Source organism: Trichosurus vulpecula, chromosome 1, assembly GCF_011100635.1.
Source record: "Trichosurus vulpecula isolate mTriVul1 chromosome 1, mTriVul1.pri, whole genome shotgun sequence".
Lineage (NCBI taxonomy): Eukaryota > Metazoa > Chordata > Mammalia > Diprotodontia > Phalangeridae > Trichosurus > Trichosurus vulpecula.
The window spans coordinates 30360101-30383171 of NC_050573.1; the positions used below are offsets into that span (position 1 = coordinate 30360101).

At 40.6% G+C, this 23071-nt stretch overlaps 1 long non-coding RNA gene across 1 annotated transcript; it reads left to right on the plus strand.

Annotated features, from left to right (window-relative positions):
* The first annotated feature begins 6311 nt into the window (after positions 1 to 6311).
* LOC118829673 lies at positions 6312 to 22530 on the plus strand. The gene is made up of 4 exons (XR_005008995.1): positions 6312 to 6572; positions 12254 to 12295; positions 12661 to 12792; positions 22401 to 22530. It is a non-coding gene; the product is annotated as an uncharacterized LOC118829673 (long non-coding RNA).
* The last annotated feature ends 541 nt before the right edge of the window (positions 22531 to 23071 follow it).

Consider the following 23071-nt stretch of genomic DNA (forward strand, 5'->3'; position numbering starts at 1 on the left):
TTTTAACACTCATCTTTACAAGATTTTGAGTTCCAAAATTTTCTCCCTCCTTCCTTCCCTTCTGAAAATGGTAGGCAGCTTGATATAGATTATATATGTGCTATCATGTAAAACATATCTCCCCATTAGTAAGGTATCTGTTTTTATACAAGGATGTTGCTATGTATGGACATGCCATCTCTGCATTAGAATGTAAGATAGGAATGTTGCATCTTCTATCCCATCTAACACAGAGCCTGGAGTGTGATAGTCACTTGATAAATGCTTGTTTGCTTGACTGTACTAGGAGCTGAATGTACAAAATTCTGAGTCCTTACCCTCAAGGAGTTTACTTTCTACTAAGGAATTTCAGGGATTCCCTCTTTATTTCCCCCCCACCCCTCATATCTCAGGGGATGTGGGAAGCAGGAATACCGCAGTCAGCCATCCTCTATCACACCCAGTCATGCTCTATCCTCCCAGGAGCTGGTGCTGTCACGGGTTTCCCGTTCCTACAAAGAAGCTACTCTCAGCCTCTTTAATCTTCCTCCAAGAATCAACTCCTTCGGTGATGGGAGAAATGCACAGCCTCCATTCACCTCTGATTTCTCTGGCAGCCTACTTATCATAGAGCAGTAAAACAGCAGGATTTCAGGGCCAGAAGAGGTCTTAGTATAGAGAATGTCAGAGCTGGAAGGGAGCTTACATTCTTTAAAGAATATGAGAGGTGACAGAGACCTTAGAATATGAATGGCAGAAATGGGAGGGACCTTAGAATATAGAATGTAAGAGCTGAAGACACCATTTGAGGGAGTGGAAAAGCATTCCGGATTGAAGTTGAGGAACCTGGGTTCAAATCATTTTAGAAGGGTGTCTAAGGTGCTTCTAACTCCAAATCTGCAGTGATTAGAAAGGAAGAATGAGAAGATGGAGGACCTTAGAAGCCATGCTATCCACTCTTTTTTGTAAATGAGGAAACTCTGGCCCGGATGTGACCTATTACATGGCCAGGGAATGGAGAGCTAGTATTTAGCCCTCAGATCTGCTTGCTTTGTATAAATTCACACTAACAGGATTGACCAATCATCAATCAATCAATGAACATTTATTAAGCACTAGGCATTCTACTAAGTGCTTGGTGTACAAAGAAAGGCTATAGAAAACCCTCAAGGAGCTTGCAATCTAATCTTGGAGACAACATACAAAGGACTGTGTACAAACAAGAAATATCCTGTACCAGTCTACTATCCCCACGTCCAAATAATGGAATTAATTTCTAGAAAGCGGGATCGTCAGAGACAGAATAGTCCTATCATAAGTGGGTTGAAGGCAAGCTGTATCCAAAAGGAGACAGTTTAGTCAAATTTCTTTGTGCCTTGTCCCCTTGTCCCCTCTCTTCCTCCTCTGGTCCCATATAGATAACAACACAATTAAGCTACAGGCAATGTATATGAGGAGAGTCCGGCAATGGCAGCTGATCCACTAAAAGGAATGAATCCTTAGGAGAGATTAGATGCTCTGAGATAGGGGAGATGGAGGGACAGAGAAAACAATCAGGGCTTCCTGTGATTTGGGAGAAGACAGAAATAAAGGAACCATGGACTGGGGTAGAGGTGACTGATTTGGAATGTCTGGTGTTGATGACTTAACTCAAATGACAGTCTGGGGTGAAGTTAGAAAAACTCTGTGCTCCCCCTGGCCATATGACATGTTATGTCTTAAAACCCACCCAGCTCTAACATTCTGTGTTGCAAGGTTCTTTCTAGCTTGGACATTTTCCATTCTAAAGTTCCTTCTTCCCCCTCTGTAAAATGTGGAAAATAACACTGACAATGCCTATCTTACAGGCTTGTTTAGGGAAAGTTATATAAATGTGAACAATCTTCCATCTCCCTGCCAACGGGGCCAAGGCAGGGTTAAATTCTCTTCCTATCCAATCAATCTTGACCAGTTCCAGGATCTATATTTCTGAACCCTCAAACCCACCCTAAACAGCCAGGCGCTGCAGTGGGTAGAGCATTGGATCAAGAATCAGAAAGACCTGAGTTCGAATCCTGCCTCAAGACATTTCTTGGCTGTGTGACTCTGGACAAATCACGTAACCTCTGTTTGCCTCAGTGTCCTTATCTGTAAAATGGGGATGATAACAGTAATAATAATAATAAAAGCAACAATAATAATACCTATTGCCCAGGGTAGTTGTGAGGATTAAATTGAGTTATTATTTGCAAAGTACTTTGCAAACCTTAAAAGAAATGCTTTTTTAAAAAGTGCATTATAAAATTTGGTTTATTTTGAGTTCTCATTGTACAACCAGCATGAGAAAGGGTGGGAAAGTGGAATTGCAGAGCCGAACTGTCAGTCCGTCTGTGATTGGGCATGATGAGGCAGCTGACCCATCGGGCATGCTTTGGTAGCTTGGTAAAGACTGCTTTGTTTTCCTCCAACAATTTATTATAGAAATGCTTGGTATTGTTATTATTATTTGTAATGTCTCTGCCTCGTAAATTCTGCCTTTAGTCCAGAGGGCCAGATCAAACATTAGAGGGCGGATGGGTCGATGAAAAAAACCATTTATTCATGCTGCTGGTAAAATAACTGGAGACCCAGCTCCTCTTGGTGTTGGGTCAAGAGTGCCATCTGCCAAGGAAGAGCAGAGCCCACGAGTGACTCAGGCAATGGGAAATGTGGTGGTCCTGAGTGGGGAGTCATAGAATCCTAGACTTAGAGGCCATTGGACAAACCATTTCATTTCCCAGATGAGGAAACTGAGGTACAGAACTAAATAATTTTGTCCATCATCATACGGCAAGTGAATGTGTGAAATTAGACTTGAAGTCCAGGATGCATAACTAGTGTGAAAGAACCAATCCCCAACACTGGTTCACCTTCCTAGGCCTCACCCCTTCCAGGCAAGCTCCTCCTCTTTTCTCTAGTTTTCTTTTTTTTTTTTTTTTTGTGAATAGAGAATACTATTCCCCCCAGGCTCCACATACTAATTCAGCTATCTACATCTAGTCATCAAGTCTGGGAATTACCATCCTTTGTGATGTCCTTTCCAGATGCCTCCTTTTTTTTTTTCTTTTCTATTTCTTGCTGCTGCCATCTTTGTCCAGTCCCTCCCATGGTGTTGTGGAAAGAACACTGGACCATGCAGAAATCAAAAACTGCGTGGTTACTTCCTAGCTGTGTAACTCTGCTCCAGCCTCAGATAACCTGAGCTGCAAAAAACGGGCACCTCCCCTACCAGGAGCCAGTCTAGATTCCAGCCAGGCCCAGGGAAAGCAAAGCTTTCTCTCTTAGAGAAGAGTTGGAAGGGAAATGGGAAAGGAAACTGGAAGACTGGGGAGACAACCATCCTGAGGCAAGTACAGCCATTTCTATGACACCAGGTCAACAGGACCAGCTCAGCCATTATGACAACCCTGGAAAGAGCTAAAACAGATCACCCCACATACCATCGATTAATAGATATAACACTAGACATGGAGTCAGTAAGGTCTGAATTCAAATCAGATACTTACTGGCTGTGTGATGCTAGGCAAGTCACTTGTCCTCTCTCAACCTCAGTAAAATGAATGTAAAAAAAATGTAACATGATAATGATAATAGCAACCACCTCACAGACCTGTTTTAAGACTCAGATGAGATAATTTAACCTTAAAATGCTATATATGCTAGCTCCAGAGTTGCAGTGTCATCTCTACCATTCATTGGTTGTATGACTTTGGGTGGTTCATTCCTCCTCTAATTTGTCAGACAGTGTTAACAATCTCTCCCCTGTCCTGCCTATATGGAGACATAAATAATGTAGACTTTGAGCTGAGTCTTAGAGAAAGCTAGGAAAGCAAAGAGGGAGAACACTGGAGACACAGGCAGACCCTACAGGGTCATGGAGACTGGAAGCATTGGAGAAGCTGCAAAGTAGGACAGCAATACTGGGTGCTACGGATTCTGGGAGGTGGAACTAAAGTATGAGGAGACTAGGAAGGTGGCAAAGGGCCAAGTTGTGAAGAGCTTTAAATGACAAACAAGATTTTATATTTAATCTTGGAGGTGATACGTGCCACAAGAGATCATTGGGGTAGGATTAGTGGGGAGAAGGGTGGGGTTGACATGGTCTTACCTATACTTTAGAAAAAAAAAATTGCTTGGTGGTTGAATGTATTGGTGTGAGGACAGCCTTGAGGCAGGGAAATTATTTGGAAGAGTATTAAAAACAGTCCTGGCTATTATCGGGGAAGGGATTATCAGAAAGAGACCAGGATCTCTGCAAAAGAATGTTGTAAAGATAGAAATGACCCAATTTGGCCACAGATCGGCTATGTGAGGTGAATGAGAGTCAGGAATCGAGAATGAAGCCAGGGTTTCAAGTCAAGGTAACCAGGAGAATAGTGATTGGTTTAATGATAAGGACATTCAAAATGGGGCCAGAGAGGAAGATGTGCAATTTTTTGACCCACTGAGTCTAAAATTTCTGCAAGTCATCTAATTTCAGATTTCCAAGAGGCCATTGGAAACTTGTGACTATAATAGCCCAGACTAGATTTACAGATCTGGGAATCATATGCGTAGAGATGATAGCTGAGTCCATGTAAGCTGATGAGATCATCAAGTGAGATAATATGGAGCTCTGACATTTTCTCCTCTAAGATTCCTCCCAGTGTTGACATTATACATCCTGAAATGCCTCTCAGATCTGACTTTCTATGGTTTAAAGATTCCTCCCAACTCGGATAGTCTTCATATTTCTGAGATTCCTTGTTACAAAGTCGTGTCCAGCACTGGCATTGTCTTCTAAGGTCCTTCCCAGCTCCATCATCTGTGTTCCCCTCCTGGTCTCCATACTTTATATTCTCAGAATTCTTCCTACCAGTGAATTCTAGGTCTTAGGTATTCCCCACATTTTATGTGACAAGGACTCCAACTTTCATATTTATTTCAAGTTCTTCCTAGCACTCACATTCTTTAGTTCTGTATGTTAATTTTTTAAACACATAACCTGCCTCTGCACCAGAAAATATTAGTCTCAGACCACCTTTGTGGATATTGACAAAGAAATATGAATATCTCATCATCTCTATAGCTCTACTTCCCTACTGGCTAACGCTGGGAAATGTCTCTGGAGGGAATTTGGTGCTGTTCCCTGGCCTTCTTCTGGCTAACCACGACCTCATTAATTTTAACTCATTAAATTAATAAACAGTGACATATGTCAGCCAAGAAAGCTAATTTGGATTTCATTGAAACATCACTTTCAAGAAAAAGGAAGGAGTTCTGTTGGGTTCTACTAGGCTGCATCTGAAATATTTGCACAGTTCGGAGTGTTGATTTCCTGGGAGCACATCAATAAACTGGAGAGCATCCGGTGAAAGGCCACCAGGATGAGAAAGAGCCTTGAGTTCATATCACATGAAGATTTGTTTAGAGAAACTAAGAGTGGTTATGTTAACCTGGAGGAGGGAAGATTTTAGGGAGCATATGTGTGTGTGTTTGGGGGGTAGAACATGAAAATTGTCTTCAAGTACTAGAAAACTTATTACTTAGAAATGGGATCCAGCTTGTACTTCTTGGCTAAAGATGTTTTTAAAAAAGAAAAGTGCGTAAAGCATATAAAGAAGAAAAATTTAGACTCCATGTCAGGAAAAACTTCTCAACAATGAGAGATGTTCCAAAGCGTTCATTCGAGTTTCCATAAGAGGCAGCTAGCTGGAGCAATGGATAGACCACTGGGCGGAAAATCAGGAAGTTGTTGTGCAGTCATTTTTATTCCTCTGCATGACCCCATTTGGGGTTCTCTTGGCAAAGATACTGGAGTGGTTTGCCATTTCCTTCTCCAGCTCATTTTACAGATGAAGAAACTGAGGCAGAGTTAAGTGACTTGCCCAGGGTCACACAGCTACTAAGTGTCTGAGACCAGATTTGAACTCAGGAAAAGTGTTTCTGACTCCAGATGAACTGTTCTATCTATCGTGCAACCTTGCTGCACCTAGTGGATCCTACATAAAGGCTTCTGCAGCCCACCTCAGTTCTCTAGTCACTCAAGTCTCCAGTGCTGTATTTTATTCGTCTCATGTACCCCCTTCCCTTTCCCCTATCTCCTCTTGAGAGAGTGCCTTTCCCTCATCATTCGAAGGCATCTGGGAATTCTTTCACAGGTATGATTTGAATTGGCTGGCTGATGAGTTCTCTTCTAGCTCTGAACTTCTGTGTCTTTAAAAGAGAGAGAGGAGGAGGAGAAATTGGATAGAAGACACATGCTTGACATTCTTCTACCAGTGTGACAGGAGCTCACTTCAGGCTATCGGGCTGTTGACAGCTTCAGGGACTGCCACAAGCTGGGGCTAGGCCAGCATACTGGGATTCCAGGAAATTCTAAATGCACCTCAGAGAGCTCATTGGCCTGGCCCCTTTTTTGAGACAAGAGGCTCAAGGTCACCGGTCTTGTCCTGAAATGGAGACTTGGAGGAAGGCACAGAGATAGCACCCCAGGTCACACAGTTGGCCTGAAGCAAAGCCACCTTGGGAAGGCATGACCCCCTGGTCCCAGTTTTCTGTCCACAGACCAGTTTTAAGATAAGGAGAAATTAGAGGTAAGTGGTCAGATATTCAATGTGTTCTCAGGTTCCTCTGCTTAGTTCCTAACAGAAAGTGAGCCCATTGAGGCTTCCTGTCTTTCCTGTCCCACTTGTCTTCCTCCTGAGCTGTTCCTTTGAACCCAGACATTAACCCAAGAGGGAAATGCAAACAGGAAATGGGCAATAAAGCCCTGTGTACATGTAGGTGTGTTACTGCTTTTTTTTTTTTTTTGCTACAATGATAAACCCGAAAACATTTTGAAAAGTACACAAAGGTAATATGTTAACTCAAAGTTTTAATTTCATTCTTGTTGCCTGTAGGTATCTTGGTGCAGTAGATGGAGGTCTGGATTTGTACTGGACAGAGATCTTAGCATAAACTCTTACTGGCTGTGAGACCCTGGCCAAGTCACTCTCCCTCAGTAACTAAAGAGTATCTGCAAAATGAGGATAACACTGCTTGTGTTACCTATTTCATAGGCTTGTTGTGAGGAAATCCATTTCAAAATCTTGGTTATTATTAACATAAAGAGCTATTAAGTGATTTCTATGTGCCAGGCAGTGTGCTGGGCACTGGAGAGGTAAAGACAAAAATGAAGCATGCCCTGCCCTCAAAATGGTTGTATTCTAATGGGGAAATCACCATGAATGTGTGCATACGTATACGTATATGTATACATATATGTATGTGTATGTGTATGTGCATATGCATGTGTATATGTGCATGTGTATATGTGTATGTATAGGTATATATGTATACAGAGGTGTGTGTATATATAGAGAGAGATGTATATGTGAATGTATGTATACATATGTATGTAAATGTGCATAAAATATATGCATGTAGAGAAAGTTATATATGCATAAATGTGCATATTTATGTATATGTGTGTATGTAAATATATACGTGTGTATGTATATATGTATTATATTATATGTTTGCATAATATATATAGTTTATATATACATATATTTTATATAAAATGTGTGTGTGTATACCAAATACAAGTAATTTGGGAGGAAGGCACTATTGGCATCTAGGGAGGGGAAAGATGAGAAGGTGATGGCTGAGTTGAGCTTTGAACATAGCTAGGGACCCCGAGGGGCAGAGGTAAGAAAGAAGTGCATATCTCTGATGTGGGCACTCCTTCTGCCACTGCTGAACTCAGCCCATCTCCATCTTCTCAACCTGGTGTGATTCTTATTGATGTCTTTCTATAATTCTTCCATAGAGGATCCAACCACTGGGCCCAAGTTCGTCCTTTGGTTATTTCAGTGTCTCAGGAAGTACCACTTTGCCACTCAGGCTGTCCTTTTATTTTTAGTCTCATTCTTATGACAGGACCAGACCACTCCCGTACCATGGTCACTCACATCTCCAGTCATATATTTTATTCCCCTTCTCATGGGCAAGTTGCCATTGGTAATATGCTAATGGCTTTTGTACTGATCATGCATCTTTCATCGGCTTTGGATTCCTTATGATTTAGTTCCTCCGAGATGATGACTCCCTGGGATTACCAATGGAATAAAAACATAGAGCTGTATTCCAATGTAAAGCATTATAATTTTTAAAATTATCAAATATTTTTTTTTCTCCCGCCTCTCTCCATGCACTGGAGGAAAAAGATAACATAGAGAAATATAGAAATCTTTGGGTTTTTTTGACCCTATAAGAATAGTCAGGCCATGTTCAAAGATATATTTCTAATCCTACAGTCCATCATCTCTCTGCAATGAGATGGGCAGTGCTCCTTTTCACCAGTCCTCCAGAAACCTCATTAACTGGAGGTTTTTTTTAAGTCTTTCAGAATTGTTTACTTTTGTAATATTAATTTTATAGTACAAATCATTCTCTTGGTTTTCCTTACTTCATTCTGCCCCAGTTCATACAAGTCTTCTCGGGTCTTTCTAAAATAATTTACTTTATTTATTAAAGCACAATAGTATTCCATTACATTCACACACCATAATTGGTTCAGCCATTGCCCAGTTGATGGCCACTCTTCCCCCTCTCCTTAATTTCCACTGCAAAAAGAGTTTTTGAAGATATAGGACTGACGTATTGGTCCAGCCATTCAAGAAAGGAATTGGGAATTATTCCCCTAAAAATTATTTAACAGTGCATGTCCTTTGTCCCAGCAATATCAATCCTAATTTTAAACACCAAAGAGATAAAGAGGAAAATATATAATATGATATGATATGATATATTACATAATATGTATAGCATTATATAAAATGGTAAGATATAATGTGATATGATTAACATAACATAATATTCTTAATTCCTTAACGGATCCTCCCAGGGCATGCAATTGAAAACCCTTCACTACTTTCGTTGCCCTTCTCTAGACACTCTTTACCTTATCAATGTCCTTCCTAGAATGGCAGGGCTAAAAGGGAACACAATATTCCAGATGTGGCCTGACCTGGGCTCAGTAGAACAGGACAGTCTCCTCCCTCACTGTGGATACTCAGCTCCGCATAATTCAGCCTAAGAATCCGTTGACTTTCTTGGCTGACATTTATCACACTCTCAACTTACATTTAGATTTTTATTGGTGTTGAGTAGTTTCAGTCGGGTCTGACTCTTAATGACTCCATTTGGGGTTTTCTTGGCAAAGATACTGGAATGTTTTGCCATTTCCTTCTCTAGCTCATTTTACAGATGAGGAAACTGAGGCGAACAGGATTAAGTGACTTGCCCAGGGTCACACAGCTAGGAAGTGTCTGAGAACAGATTTGAACTCAGGATGATGGGTCTTCCTGACCCCAGTGCCAATGCTCAGTCTACTGTACAACGTAGCTGCCTCATAGATTTAGAGAGCAGCTGGGTGAAGCAGTGGATAGAGTGGCACACCTGGAGTCAGGAGGACCCAAGTTTAAATCTGACCTCAGACACTTTATTAGCTGGGTGACTCTGGGCAAGTCACTTAACCCTGCTGACCTCAGTTTCCTCATCTGTAAAAAGAGTTGGAAAAGAAAATGGCAAACCACTCCGGTATCTTTGCCAAGAAAACCCCAAATGGGGTCATAAAGAGTCGGACATGACCAAAACTACCTAACACCAAAAACATCTAAAAATGTAAGTCAGGGAATAAGTAAAGAAAGTCAGTACATTCTTAGGCTGAATTGTGGGAAGCAGAGTACCCAGTGTAGATGGATGGAATATTGTGTTGCCCTTGAGCCCCCAACATTTTCGGAAGGCCGTTGATGAGGCCAAGAGTGTCCAGAGAAGAGCGACAAAAGCAGTGAAGGGTTTTCAAGTGCCATGCCCTGGGAGTATCAGTTAAAGGAATTAAGGATGTTTATCCTACAGAAAACCGTGTGGGATGTAATAACTGCCTTCAGGTATTTGAAGGGCTGTCACCTGGAAGAGGGATTAGGCTCGTTCTGCTTGGCCCCGTAGGGCAGAAGGAGGGGAAAAAGTGGGTGGATGTTACAAAAAGTAAGATTTCAGTTTAAAGTGGGGGGAGGAGGGACAAATCTTCCTAATAAAGAGAATCATCCAACAGTGGAATGGCCCACCTCAGGAGGTAGTGGGCTCCCCACCCCACCCTTCCACTCCCACTGGAGCAACCCAAGGAAAGATGAAGGATTGAATGGGGCAGAGGGGATTCTCATTCAGGCACAAGATGAAGTAGATGGTCACTAAGATCCTTTTCAACTCTTCTGACCCTCAGATACCACAAATGAGAAAACTGAAGCCCCCGGGCAAAGCAGATTATCCAGACACATAGCAGCAGAATTTGGGACTATAACCCAGAGCTTCTTAATTCTCAATCGCTGAACCATGCTGCATGTACTCATGGGCTAAGCACTTTACAAATGTTATCACCTTTGAGCCTCACAACAACCCTGGGACGTGGGTGCTATAATGATCCCCATTTTACAGTTGAGGAAACTGAGGCAAACAGAGGTTAAGTGACTTGTCCAAGGGCACACAGTATCTATCTGAGGCCATATTTGAACTCAGGTCTTCCTGACTCCAGGCCCAAAACTCCATTCATTGAGCCACCTAGCTGCCTCTTAATTTAAAGCTGCCTCACAGATTTAGAGAATAGCTGGGTGGTGCTGTAGATAGAGCTCCAGGAAGACACATCGTCCTGACTTCAAATCTGGCTTCAGACACTTCCTAGCTGTGCGACCCCGGGCAAGTCACTTAACCCTATTTGCCTCAGTTTCCCTATCTGTAAAATGAGCTGGAGAAGGAAATGGTAAACCACTCCAGTAATTTTGCCAAGAGAGGGGTCGTGAAGAATTGGACATGACCGAATAATAACAATGATATAGATTTAGAGCCGGAAAAGATCTTAGAGGTTATTGAGTCTATCCAATTTCACAGATGGGGGAACTGAAGCATTAAAGGACTGGGAGTCCAACATCTTGGCTTTGTTCCCAAACTGCTACAAGGCTTCAAAGGACGGGTTTATCTGTCCTCCATTTACTGGTATTGCAGCCTCTCCAACACCATAGTAGAAAGTCTTCATGAGTCATTGTAGCTCAAAACTCCTCCCCTGGTATACCGCCTGGGGACAATATGCCTCTTCAAACTTAGGCTAAGTTTCTTGTTGGGCCACGTAAGCGCTTTGAGGGCAGGGACAGGTTTTCATTTTATTTCTTTGTCTGTATCTCCAGTGGTGATTAGGGTGCCAGACTTGGCGTCATCAAGACTTGGGTTTAAATCCCAACTCTGACACTTACTAGTGGTGTGACCTCAGCTGGGCAAACCATTGAACTTGCATTTCTTCATTCGCTACATGGGGACAATAGTACCTTTAAAGGTAGTGTCAATAACCATAATAAACTGACATTAGTATCTGTACATCACTCTTCAATAAGGCATCAAAGGAGGGCTTCAGTAAGAGACTTAGCATTTGAGCTACAAACAGACCACTTTAATATGCCTTAGTTTCCCTTCCAGATGTGCTATGAGCGCTCATGAGTTAGCATGTATGAAATGCCTTTAAACCCTTACACAGGATATAATTATACAGTTATTATCATCAAGGACCTTTTGGGTAGGGTATCCTCTAGCAGTCAGCCAAGAAGTCAAGTAAATCATATTCTATGGCCCTCCTTTCCCCATTAACTCTTTGTAGGTAGGCATTTCCCCCAAGTTGGTGACCCTCAATTTGCCCTTCTGGAATAAGAGATAGCCAGCCATGAATAATGGGAAGCAGGTAAGATTTTTTTGGGGGGTGGAGGGGAGGCAGTTAGGGTTCAGTGACTTGCCCGCAGTCTCACAGATAGTATCTGAGGCCAAATTCAAACTCAGGTCTTCCTGACTCCAGGGCTGGTGCGCTATCCACTTCCACACCTAGCTGCCCCTAATCTGTAGGATTTGGAGTGAAAATATCTGGATTTGAATCTCAGCCCTTTTACTTACTAGCTGTATGATGTTGGGCAAGTCACCTAGGCCTCCATTTACCTATCTGTTGGATTAAATGGCCTTGAAATACACTTACACTCCAAGACATAGACTGCCATGGTTCTCACACCCACCTTAACCTTGCTGCTCTCCAGTGCCAAAGTATCTCTCCAGGGCCCTTTCTCTAAGCCTCGAAATTGATCCCCTCCCTCATCCACTTGTACTTCCTGGTATGAACTGGAGCTCCCCTTCTGGAAATCCTGAGTGGCCCCTCCTGCCTTTCCCCACAGCCTCTAGGTCATGCTTTTTTTTTTTTTTCCAGCTCCATGGGCTAGGCTCCATGATTCCTCCTTGGAATTCCTGGGTAAGTACCTTTTAAGCCTGCCTGATTTATGGACTTCCATTAGCTTTTCTTCTTGATACCTCTATCTTTGCCATCAGCTCTCCTCCACTCCCATAATCCATAACCTCAGGATAGGCATTTTTTCATTATCCCCTTCAGTGAGGACCAGGGCAAGAGAGTATTCTTCCCTGCAGTTCCTCATCTTCCTTCTGTGTCCGGGAGAAGCAGCATGTTACAGTGGATCTGAAGTCCAACAAATGGCTTTAAATGCCATTCCAAACCTCAGTTTCCTCCCTCATAAAATAAAGGTATTCTACTTGCTGTTTCACACTCCATCTCTCCCTTCTGCAATGTGCCCCCTGATAATCCCAATTTTAACTCCACAGACAGCATGGCTGAGATGTAGTCTTAAGAATGCCTTCCTTCAGCACCTGGGGACCTTCTCTCCTTGGAGAAATCATTTTCCCCTGAGACCTTCTCCGCCTGGAACATCCCTCTGCCATGGAGACTCCTTCTTGGTGAGTTCCCTCTAGGGCCCCCATTTTGGGAAGCATCCCAAGCTGGCCAACCCTCATTCCCCTCTTGGTTCTGCCTTTTCCTTTAAGACTCGAACACAGTACCCAGACACTTCCCCCCTTTACCCCTCCCCCTCCCATTTCCAGGTATGGCCCTTAGAATGTAAGCACCTGGAAGGAAAGGACCATCTTTTTTCTTCTTCCTGTATTTGTATTCCCAACATTTGCTTGTCTTTCTGTCTGATTTCTTCAGGTCTTATCTGTGAATTCAGGTTAAACTTCACTTCATGTAATTCTGTGACATCTTGGGTAATAATGCTTGCCTGGTAGCTCTCATTCCCCAAAGCCTCCATGAACTGAGAAGTTTCTTTTGTTACAGAAGACAGCTGAGGATTTACAGATTAAATTGGATTTACAGATTTACAGATTACAGATTCAATTTGCAGATTTACAGATTACAAGATTAAATTTACAGATTTAATTTACAGATTAAAAAATTTACATATTAAAAAAATGAAACCCAGAGAAGACTTCCTTCAAACCTCAGATTATAGGGCTAGAGCTGGAAAGAAACTAAGAAGCCATGTATAGAGGATGATAATATCCGTCCATAGTTGTAGTGATGAAGACCATAATAATGATATCTGAAAGGGCCAGGGTCTCCCATTGCATCCTGGGCCGTCTCCAGTTGTCCTGACGAATATCTGGTCACTGGACCCAGATGGCTCTGGAGGAGAAAGTGAGGCTGGTGACCTTGCACAGCCCTCCCTCACTCAAATCAAAGTCAACTGCAAGTTATGTTATCGTTTCCCTGATGTCATGGTACTCTTCAAGAACGAAGGACAAACACAACAGCATACACCATCCCTGTTGAGCCTGACAATAACCTGATGAGACTCAAGGGACATTATGTCAAGCATTTCATAAACCTTAAAGCAATAAATGCTCACTGTTTTTAGTGTGAAATTCTTGGAAGCCATAATTATTTGAAATAATTTTAAGTAAGTGAAATGAAAGCTGTTTCTTATGTGTGACCTTGGGCAAGTCTCAGCTTCTCCCAGGCTTCAGTTTCCTTACAAATGAATGAGTGAATGAATGAATAACTATGCATTTATTAATCATTTACTATTTGCCAAGTCCTCTGCTAACCTCTAGGGACACACACAAAAAAAAGACAAGAAAAAAGTCCCTGCCCTCAAGGTGCTTATATTCTAATGATATAATATACAAATATATAGGGCAAATGGTAGGTAATTTGAGAGGGAAAGGCCTGCAGAAGATGGGCTTTGAGTTGTCTTTGTTTTTTAAGGTAATCAGGATTAAGGCACTTACCCAAAGTCACACAGCTAGTAAGTGTCTGAGGTCAAATTTTAACTTAGATCCTCCTGACTCCAGGGCCAGTGCTCTATCCACTGTGCCACCTAGCTGCCCCTTTCAGTTGAGTCTTGAAGGACCAGAGGGAAGCCAAGAGCAGCATCAATATACCTATTTTTTAAAGAGTTGATGAAGATAAATGTGCTTTGAAAACTGTGGAGCACTATGGAAATGTGAGGGAATGTGTTACAATAATTTTATCTGGGGAAACTAGGTGGCACAGTGAGTAGAGCACAGGCCCTGGAGTCAAGAGGTCCTGAGTTCAAATGTGACCTCAGACACTTGACACACTTAGTAGCTGTGTGACCTTGGGCAAGTCACTTAACCCCAATTGCCCTGCCTTCCCCCCTGCAAAAAATAATAATAATAATTTCATCCATATGCTCAAAGGAGCTTCTCCAGCTCAGCAGGTCAGAAACTCCTCCTGGCTCGTCAGTGCTCAAGGGTCACTGGCTGTCTTTGAAGACTGTGGTGCAAAATGCTCCCAGAGGCACCATGCTCAGTGTCTGAGGCTGTTTGGCTGCCCTCTCCAAGAGCCCTGACATGGGCAAGAACAGGCAGCAGGGAGGGTGAGCCAACCTCCCTTTGTCAATTTAGAAACAAAAGAACATCCTCCTGATAAGATAACATTTCAGGACATAAAATGGGTCCACCTTGTGCCCAGTAATCATCAGACACATCACAGAATTCTTTCATTTTGCTCCAGAATGTTGGTTGTGTGTTGACTGAATATCTGGGTATGTGACCGGTTTTTTTAGTATTCATGCAGGCATTTGGCAAAGAGCAGACCCTGGCAAGTAGCCTCTCCCTACAGGGAGCATGGTCACCAGATCCTGGCTGGTTGTTATTGTGACCTTAGAGAAAAGTAAGAGCTACTGCTCGAGGTTATTGACATGGTGCATGCTCCTCTCCTGTGGTTTAGTAATGGCCAGTCTGACTGAGACCTGAGGAGCTCTGTCCATGGGGGCCCAATGCATCTATGTAATCAGCAATTATTTTTGCCCCTAGCACAGTCATGAAGTACCACTTGGGACACACTGAGGCCCATCAACATGAAAGGTGCCCTCAATTGAATTATCTCTGATGTGGACATAAACAAGACATAATATAGACACGTTCAGTTGAATGAGGGAAAAAAAGTTTCTAATTGTGCTCATGTAGAATCTAGATTCTGTGAAGTCAGGGACCCTTTGGGGTTTTTTGTGCTTTTTTTAAAAATTTGTTTGGGTTTTGTTTTTGCCTTTGTATTCATCACAGCCTAGCACAGTGTCTGGTCCATAGTATGTTCCAAAATGCAGCCCACAGTGCAATTTATGCAACCCGCTTACAAGCATAGAAATTTACATAAATGCTCACATTTTAGTGAGAGCACATTTTGCCATTTTAGGCAAATCAAAATATATTGTCTATTGTTTCAATAAAAATCTAAGGTTGGACAGCCTTGTTCTAAATAAATACTTATTGAATTCAGCTGGATTCAATAGTAGTTTTAGGGATGGAATCTTGGAGCTGGAAGATCATGATACAAAGAAATGAGGGCTAGTTCAGGAATAACAGGACCTGGATTCAAATCCTACCCATGGGGGCAGCTAGGTGGCACAGTGAGTAGAGCACCGGCCCTGGAGTCAGGAGGACCTGAGTTCAAATCCGGCCTCAGACACTTGACACATGTACTAGCTGTGTGACCTTGGGCAAGTCACTTAACCCCAATTGCCCTGCCCCCCCCCAAAAAAAATCCTACCCATGACACTTGCCAGCTATCTAGCCTTAGGCAAGTCTCTTTACTACATGGGCCTCAGTTTCCTCATCTGTAAAGTGAGAAGATTGGACAAGATTACCTCAGAGGTCCCTTCTTGATCTAGATTTATGATTCTGTCATCTTGGAGTCATATGTACTGATGCTTTATTTTGTAGATCATGGGTTTAATCTCTGTTTCGAATAATTCACATTTAGTGCTTTCCAGGTTGAAGGGAATCCTTTCCATACAAGAAATATATGAGACAGGAAACATAAGTATTACATAAGAAGCAAATTGCTGTGATGTGGATTCAGATCCTGCCTCTGATACTTTCTATGTGTGTGACCCTGGCAAATCATTTAACTTCTCAAGGACCTCGGTTTCCTAAACTATAAAATGTCTATATGAACTTCATTAAAAGGGAGATGACAATGAGATATTAACAAGAACATAACATCAAATAGAAAAGAATAGTAACAGGATACATCTTGTCCCACGATGACCTTGTGAACCCTACTGAAAAGACCTGAACAAGCTAAAAGTATCATAACTGTCACTGCAATTTATAGAACACTTTAAGCTTTGCAAAGCACTTTACATACATTACTTCATTTGATCATCACAGCAAAGGATTGTCCTATAAACATTATTATTATATTTTACAGATGAGGAAACTGAGGCTGGGAGAGGTGAAATAAGCTTCCTTGGGTCATACAACTTAGTTGTAGATATGGGATTAGAACCTTGGTTCTTCTGACTCTGAGTCAAGCACTTTTTCCAGTATAGGCAGAAAAGGAATTGGAACCAATATTTATGTCTGCCAGTTTGATGACTAAGGTTATAGGATCATAGAATTACAGAGTTTCATGCTGAGGGGACTGAAGAAGCCTTATCACCAGGATTGGCTGAAAGGATGGGGTGAGAAGAGAGTCAACTATGGAATCCAAGGGACCAACCACAATGGCTCAATATATCTGGTTAGTTCTTATCTAGCCTTGTTGCTTGAAGACCTTCAGTAAGGCTGCCCTCTCTACGTCTGGACAGCTCTGATTGCTGAAAAGTTCTATCAAATCGAAATTTGCTTCCTTGTAACTTCCATCTTTTTATTACTCCCAGTTCTATCCTCTTTAGTGTCAAAGAACAAGTTTGATTTATATTGAATCCAACTTTAAAACCAATATGATAGTCTTTCAAGTACTTGAAGACAATTATCATGCCTCCTCACCCCACATCTCCTCTTCTCCAGGCTAAACATATCCATGGACATATCCTGGACACACAGTTTTTTTTTTTTTAATCATCCTTGCTGCCCTACTATGGATACTGTCCCCAAACACTCCTCTCTTTTATAGTCCAAGGTAGCATCGTCATCCAAGCCATCCAGGATTGGAACCTGTATTATCTTTGACATCTCACTGTCTCTCATCCCCCTCACATCCAATTAGTTGTCTAGTCCTATCATCTCTCCTCTGGTGCTACTACCACCCTGGTACAGTCCCTCCTCACCTCATGCCTAGACTGTTGCAGTATTTGGTCTCTTTGTCTCAAGTTTCTCCCCACTCCAGTCCATCTTTCACTTAGTCATCCAATCGATGCTTCTAAAGTATATATCGAACTTCCCCTGCCCTCCCATTCAATAAAATCTGATGGCTGCCCATTTCCTCCAAGATCAAATATAAAATCCTCTATTTGGCTTTTAAAGCCCTTCAGAATTTGGCCCCTTCCTACTTTCTAGTCTTGTTATACCTTACTCCCCCCACCCCAAACCATGTACTCTTCAGTCTAGTAACAATGTCCTCCTTGCTCTTCTTCAAACAAAACATTCCATAATCTGACTCAGGGCATTACTCCTGATTGTCTCCCATTCCTGCAACTCTCTCCTTTCTCATCGTGGTCTCCTGGTCTTCCTGGCCTCCTTCAAACTCAGCAAAAGTCTCACCTTCTACAGGAATACTTTTCTAATCCTCCTTATTCTCAGTGCCTTCTCTCAGATATGATCTGCACTTTATCCAGAACATATTTTGTTTGTATATTGTTGCTTGCATGTTGTATTTCCTTAGACTGTGAGCTGCTTGATATCAGGGACTGCTGGGTTTTTTGTCTTTCTTTGTATCGTCTGTGCTTTGCACAGTGCCTAGGGCATGTGCTAATAAATACTTATTGACTTGATGTATATATCCTGTCTAAAATGTGATGTCTAGAAGTGAACATAGCATTACATAACTATGATGAAGTACAATGAGACAACCATCGACACTAGACCTTTCTCTTTTTTTACCACTTCATGGTATTTTTTTTCCAATTACATGTAAAGATAGTTTTCAACATTCACTTTAAAAGATTTTGAGTTCTATTTTTTTCTCCTTCCTCTCCCGTCTCCCCCCTCCCCACGATGGCAAGCAATCTGATGTGGTTATACATGCACAATCATATTAAACATATTTTTACATCAGTTATGTTACAAAAGAAGAATCAGAAGAAAAGGGAAAAACCACAAGAAAAAAAGTGAAAATAGTACGCCTTGATCTGCATTCAGACTCCACAGTTCTTTCTCTGGATGTGGATAGCAATTTCCATCATGAGTCTTGAATTGTCTTAAATCATTGTATTGCTGAGAAGAGCTAAGTCTATCATGGCTGTTTACATAATGTTGCTGTTACTGTGTGTAATGTTCTCCTGGTTCTGCTCACTTCACTCAGTCTCACTTCATGTAAGTCTTTCCAGGTTTTTCTGAAATCCACCTGCTTTTCTTATAGAATAATAGTATTCCACTATGTTCATATACCACAACTTGTTCAGCCACTCCCCAATTGATGGGCATCCCCTCAGTTTCCAATTCTTGGCCACCACAAAAAGAGCTGCTAGAAATATTTTTGTGCATGTGGGTCCTTTTCCATTTTTATGATCTCTTTGGGATACAGAGCTAGTAGTGGTATTGCTGGATCTAGACCTTTCTTAATGCAACTTCAAATGGCATTAGCATTTTCAGCTCTCATATCACATCATTTATTCTTATTAAGTCTTCATTGAACTAAAAAATTTCCAGGTTTCTTTTTGATGTACTAATATCTAGCTATTCTCTCAGTTTGCGAACTAAAATTGTCTTTTTTCATCTAAACAATTTATTTACATTTATTTCTATTACGTTTCCTTAACAGATAGGAAACAACTTGGTTGGGAGCACTAAGGTGGGAGTGGTTTCTTTATCAATTTCTGTGTACAATTAGATCAATGACTTGTTAAAGCAAAGATCAATGTCCATGCTAAACTAGCAGAAAGAATAGAAAAGAGAATAAAAACTGGTGTGAAATTGCCAAAGCAACTCCAATTTGACCTATTTGAAAATGCTGGTAATATGAAAAAATGGGTAACAAATGTAGAAACAAACATCAACACAGACAAAAAACATTGCCAAAGTAAGTTCAATGACATAAGTCAATCACTACAATGAGCAGACCAAAAGATCCCAAAAACAGCCTTGAGCAGTAACAATTGGACCTCTTACTAAGCAGAAGGATATGGAAGCCAAGGGCAATTTTGCTTTAAGACATAAACTCATCTGTAAAATCATGTGATGTGGTGGGAGCAATATCCTGAACCCCAAACCCTCGTGAAAGTTAGACTCATTTTCTTTTAAAAGCATTGAAACTGTCCCCTAGAATTAATTGGCTCAGTCCTTTACTGTAGTTTCCTGATCACATGGGTAAAAAACAGACAGGATATGAGAGAATGGAGCACTTCCCTTTAGTTTGTAACCACATATCAACAGTAAGAACCACTTTGAGAAGCTGTGATTTACTGAATTACTGATTTACTTTACTGAAGTACTGATTTACTGAATTTTTTATCCTGAATGAATGTTCCTTCCCTGTCCTGATTGTCCTTCCACTGCTTTGAGAAAGCAACAAGGCAGTAGGGTTGGGTCAAGCCTAGCCCATGAAAAATAAAGAAGAAATTTATATGAACAGAAAATTTATATGAACTGCTGAAGTCTGGAAGAAGCAGAACCAAGAGAACACCATCCACAATGAATACGATGATGAAAATTTTAAAAAGATTATTAAAAAAAGTTGAACTCTTGAGAAATGGAAAAACAAAGCACATCCCAGAGAAGAGAAAATGTAACATAAGGGATTTGTAGGATAGAATATTGGAAATATTGCTAGTTGATTGTCTTGATCAAACGTCTTTGTTTAATTATTCAATCTGAAAGGGTGTAGGGTAGGAATTACTGTGACAAAAGGCATTAATAATATGTACTTTTAAAATATTTTTTAAAGTTTTATGGTGGATGGTGAAACATAATTTCAAAATCAAGGTTGTTAATAATATCAAATGAGATATTTGCAAAGAGCATAGCACAGTGCCTGGCATTCAGTAGGCACCATATAAATGATTATTCCCTTCTCCTTCCTTTCCCTTTATTTTCTCAAGAATTTATTAAACACCTACTATGTACCAGGCACTTTACAAGTATTATCTCATTTAGTTCTTCTAACAATGCTGGGAAAGTAGATATTAATGTTATCTCTATTTTATAGTTTAGGAAAATAAGACAGAGTTTAAGTGACTTGCCTAAAATCACACAACTATTAAGGATGTGAGGCTGGATTTGAGATGAGACTCCCTGACTCCAGGCCCATCACTTTATCCACTTTGCCACCCAGATGTCTCATAAAACAGGAAGAAAAAAAAAGAAAGTAGAAAACAAATTTATAGGAGCTTGTCAGGAGACCTATGTAAAATTATCCAACCGACGTTAATGGATAAAATAAGAACAACATGCAGATGAAAAACAGAAAAGATCTGTCAAGATTTCTAATACAAATAATTTTCTCCAGCAATGCCAGTGGAGACACCACATTTGGACTCTAACAAGAGTCATCAATGTACTACATTAGGATAGAAGACACTATGAAAGCACAAAAGAAAATAGAGGTTCTACAAGGAAGAAGCTAGATAATGAAAATAAAAGGCAACTTATTTAAAATGTATTTCATTTAAGTATTTAAATTTTATTAATTTAAAATTTTATTAAATTTTTAAAATTTATTAAATTTTAGGAATTTTAAAATTTTTATTTAATTTAAATGTACAAATTTTATTAAATTTTAATTTATACATTTTATACAATTTATAAAGTTTAAATGTATTAAATTTAATTTTAAAAACTGTTTAAAAAATAAAGATGCAAAGAACCTGAACAAGACCAAGTACACATAAACATTGGACATGATGCAATATTCAGGCTGTCCAGAGTTCAGTTTTCCAGGTATGTGGGGGGATCAAAGGTAGGATAGCAGAATCTTGAGAGGAAAAAGTCCAGCTTCATTGTTATTGGAAAAAGGTGACTGTGAGAATATTACTAATGACCACATTTTTATGGTCCTACAAGTGAACTAAAGGTATGAAGAACACAAGGACTTATTGTTCTTCAACTATTAAAAAAGAAAAAAAGGACTTGATTCAGTTGAATGAAATGCTCCTTAAAGTCTCTTCTCCAACAAGGTGTTACCTAAGCTTCTGTCAAAGTCATACAAGATTCCTTGAAAGATGTAAAAACAGAGCCAACTTTGTCTGACAGCCTCGTGGTTTTTAATGTCAGGTGAGGAATGGGAGAGTGAGATGTATGCTCACATGGTAAGAGATTTGGAATTTGAAGGGACTTTAGTGGTCACTTGGTTCAACTGCTTCATTTCACAGATGAGTAAACTGAGGCCTAGAGAGAGGAAGGAACTCTACCAAGACTCATGGTTCAGTCAGTTTTCAGTCTCATCTGATTCTTGACCCAGTTTGGGGTTTTCTCAGCAAAAATACTGGAGTGGTTTGCCATTTCCTTGTCTACTCATTTTACAGATGAGGAAAGGCTATACCAAGGCTACCCAGGCAATAATCAGCAAGCCCTTTGATTCCAAATCAATTACAACGTCTCCCCACAATGATGAAAGATAGACAGCGATGAGTTCAAATGAAAAAAGGTAATGCACAAGGTCCTCAGTATGCTACTACACGTGAATAGCAAACGGGTGTGTGTGCTGGGGCCAGCTCTATGAGAACCACTTGTCAAATTCTCAGTATGAGCAATGATACCTCAGAAATCATTAATCACCTCAAATTGGAGCTTGATTTATTGTTTGGCTGACTCTCTAGGCTTAAGAAAATGTTAATGATGAAGATTAAACTTCAAAGTGCATGTCTACATCTATCTATATTTACTTATTGATTAATTGATTTTGATTTCTTCCTTTCTTCCTCTTCTTCCTCTTCTTTCCCTTCTTTCCCTTCTTTCCCTTCTTTCCCTTCTTTCCCTTCTTTCCCTTCTTTCCCTTCTTTCCTTCTTTCTTTCCTTCCTTCCTTCTTTCTTCCTTTTTTCTTTCTGTCTTTCTTTTTCTTTCTTCCTTCCTTCCTTCTTTCTTTCTTCCTTTCTGTCTTTCTTTCTTTCTCTCTTCCTTCCTTTCTTCCTTTCTTTTCTTTCCTTTTCTTTTCCAACTAATATAGGACTTAGCTGGACCAGAGTCGAAGGCTCAGGAAATGAAGTCATCATCAGAACGGAGGCCTAACAATCGGAGACTAGTAATAACAGTAATAATCACAATCACAATAAGGATGACAATAATAATATAATAAATAAGTGGCATTTATTTCATTCTCTAAAGTTTGTAAAATGCTTTGCAAACATTATTTCATCTGAGCTTTGCAACACACCTGATGGCAATCCATTTACACTGTTTTCCCACTAGAATGTGATCTCTCTGAGGGACGCGGACTATTTTTATTGATAATAATAATTAGCACATTAGGGTTTGCAGAATGCTTTGCATATATTATCTCCTTTGATGGGCACAATGAAGTAGGATCTATCATTAGCCCCATTTTGCAGATGAGAAAACTGAGGCTGATAGCAGTTAAGTAAGAGCTAGGAAGTATTTGGGGTTGGATTTAAACTTAGGATTATCCTGGATCCAATACCTGCAACCTATCTCCTGTACCATCTTGCTACCAAAGGTTTTGCCTTTCTCTGTATCCCTAGTGCTTAGTACAGTACCTGGAACTCAATAAATGCTTGCCGACTGACTGATTCTAGTAAGCCACAGAATATCACATCTTGAATGAGATCCATGCCCCAACTTCTAACTTCACTCCAGCCTTGGAATGTCCACATTGGATGT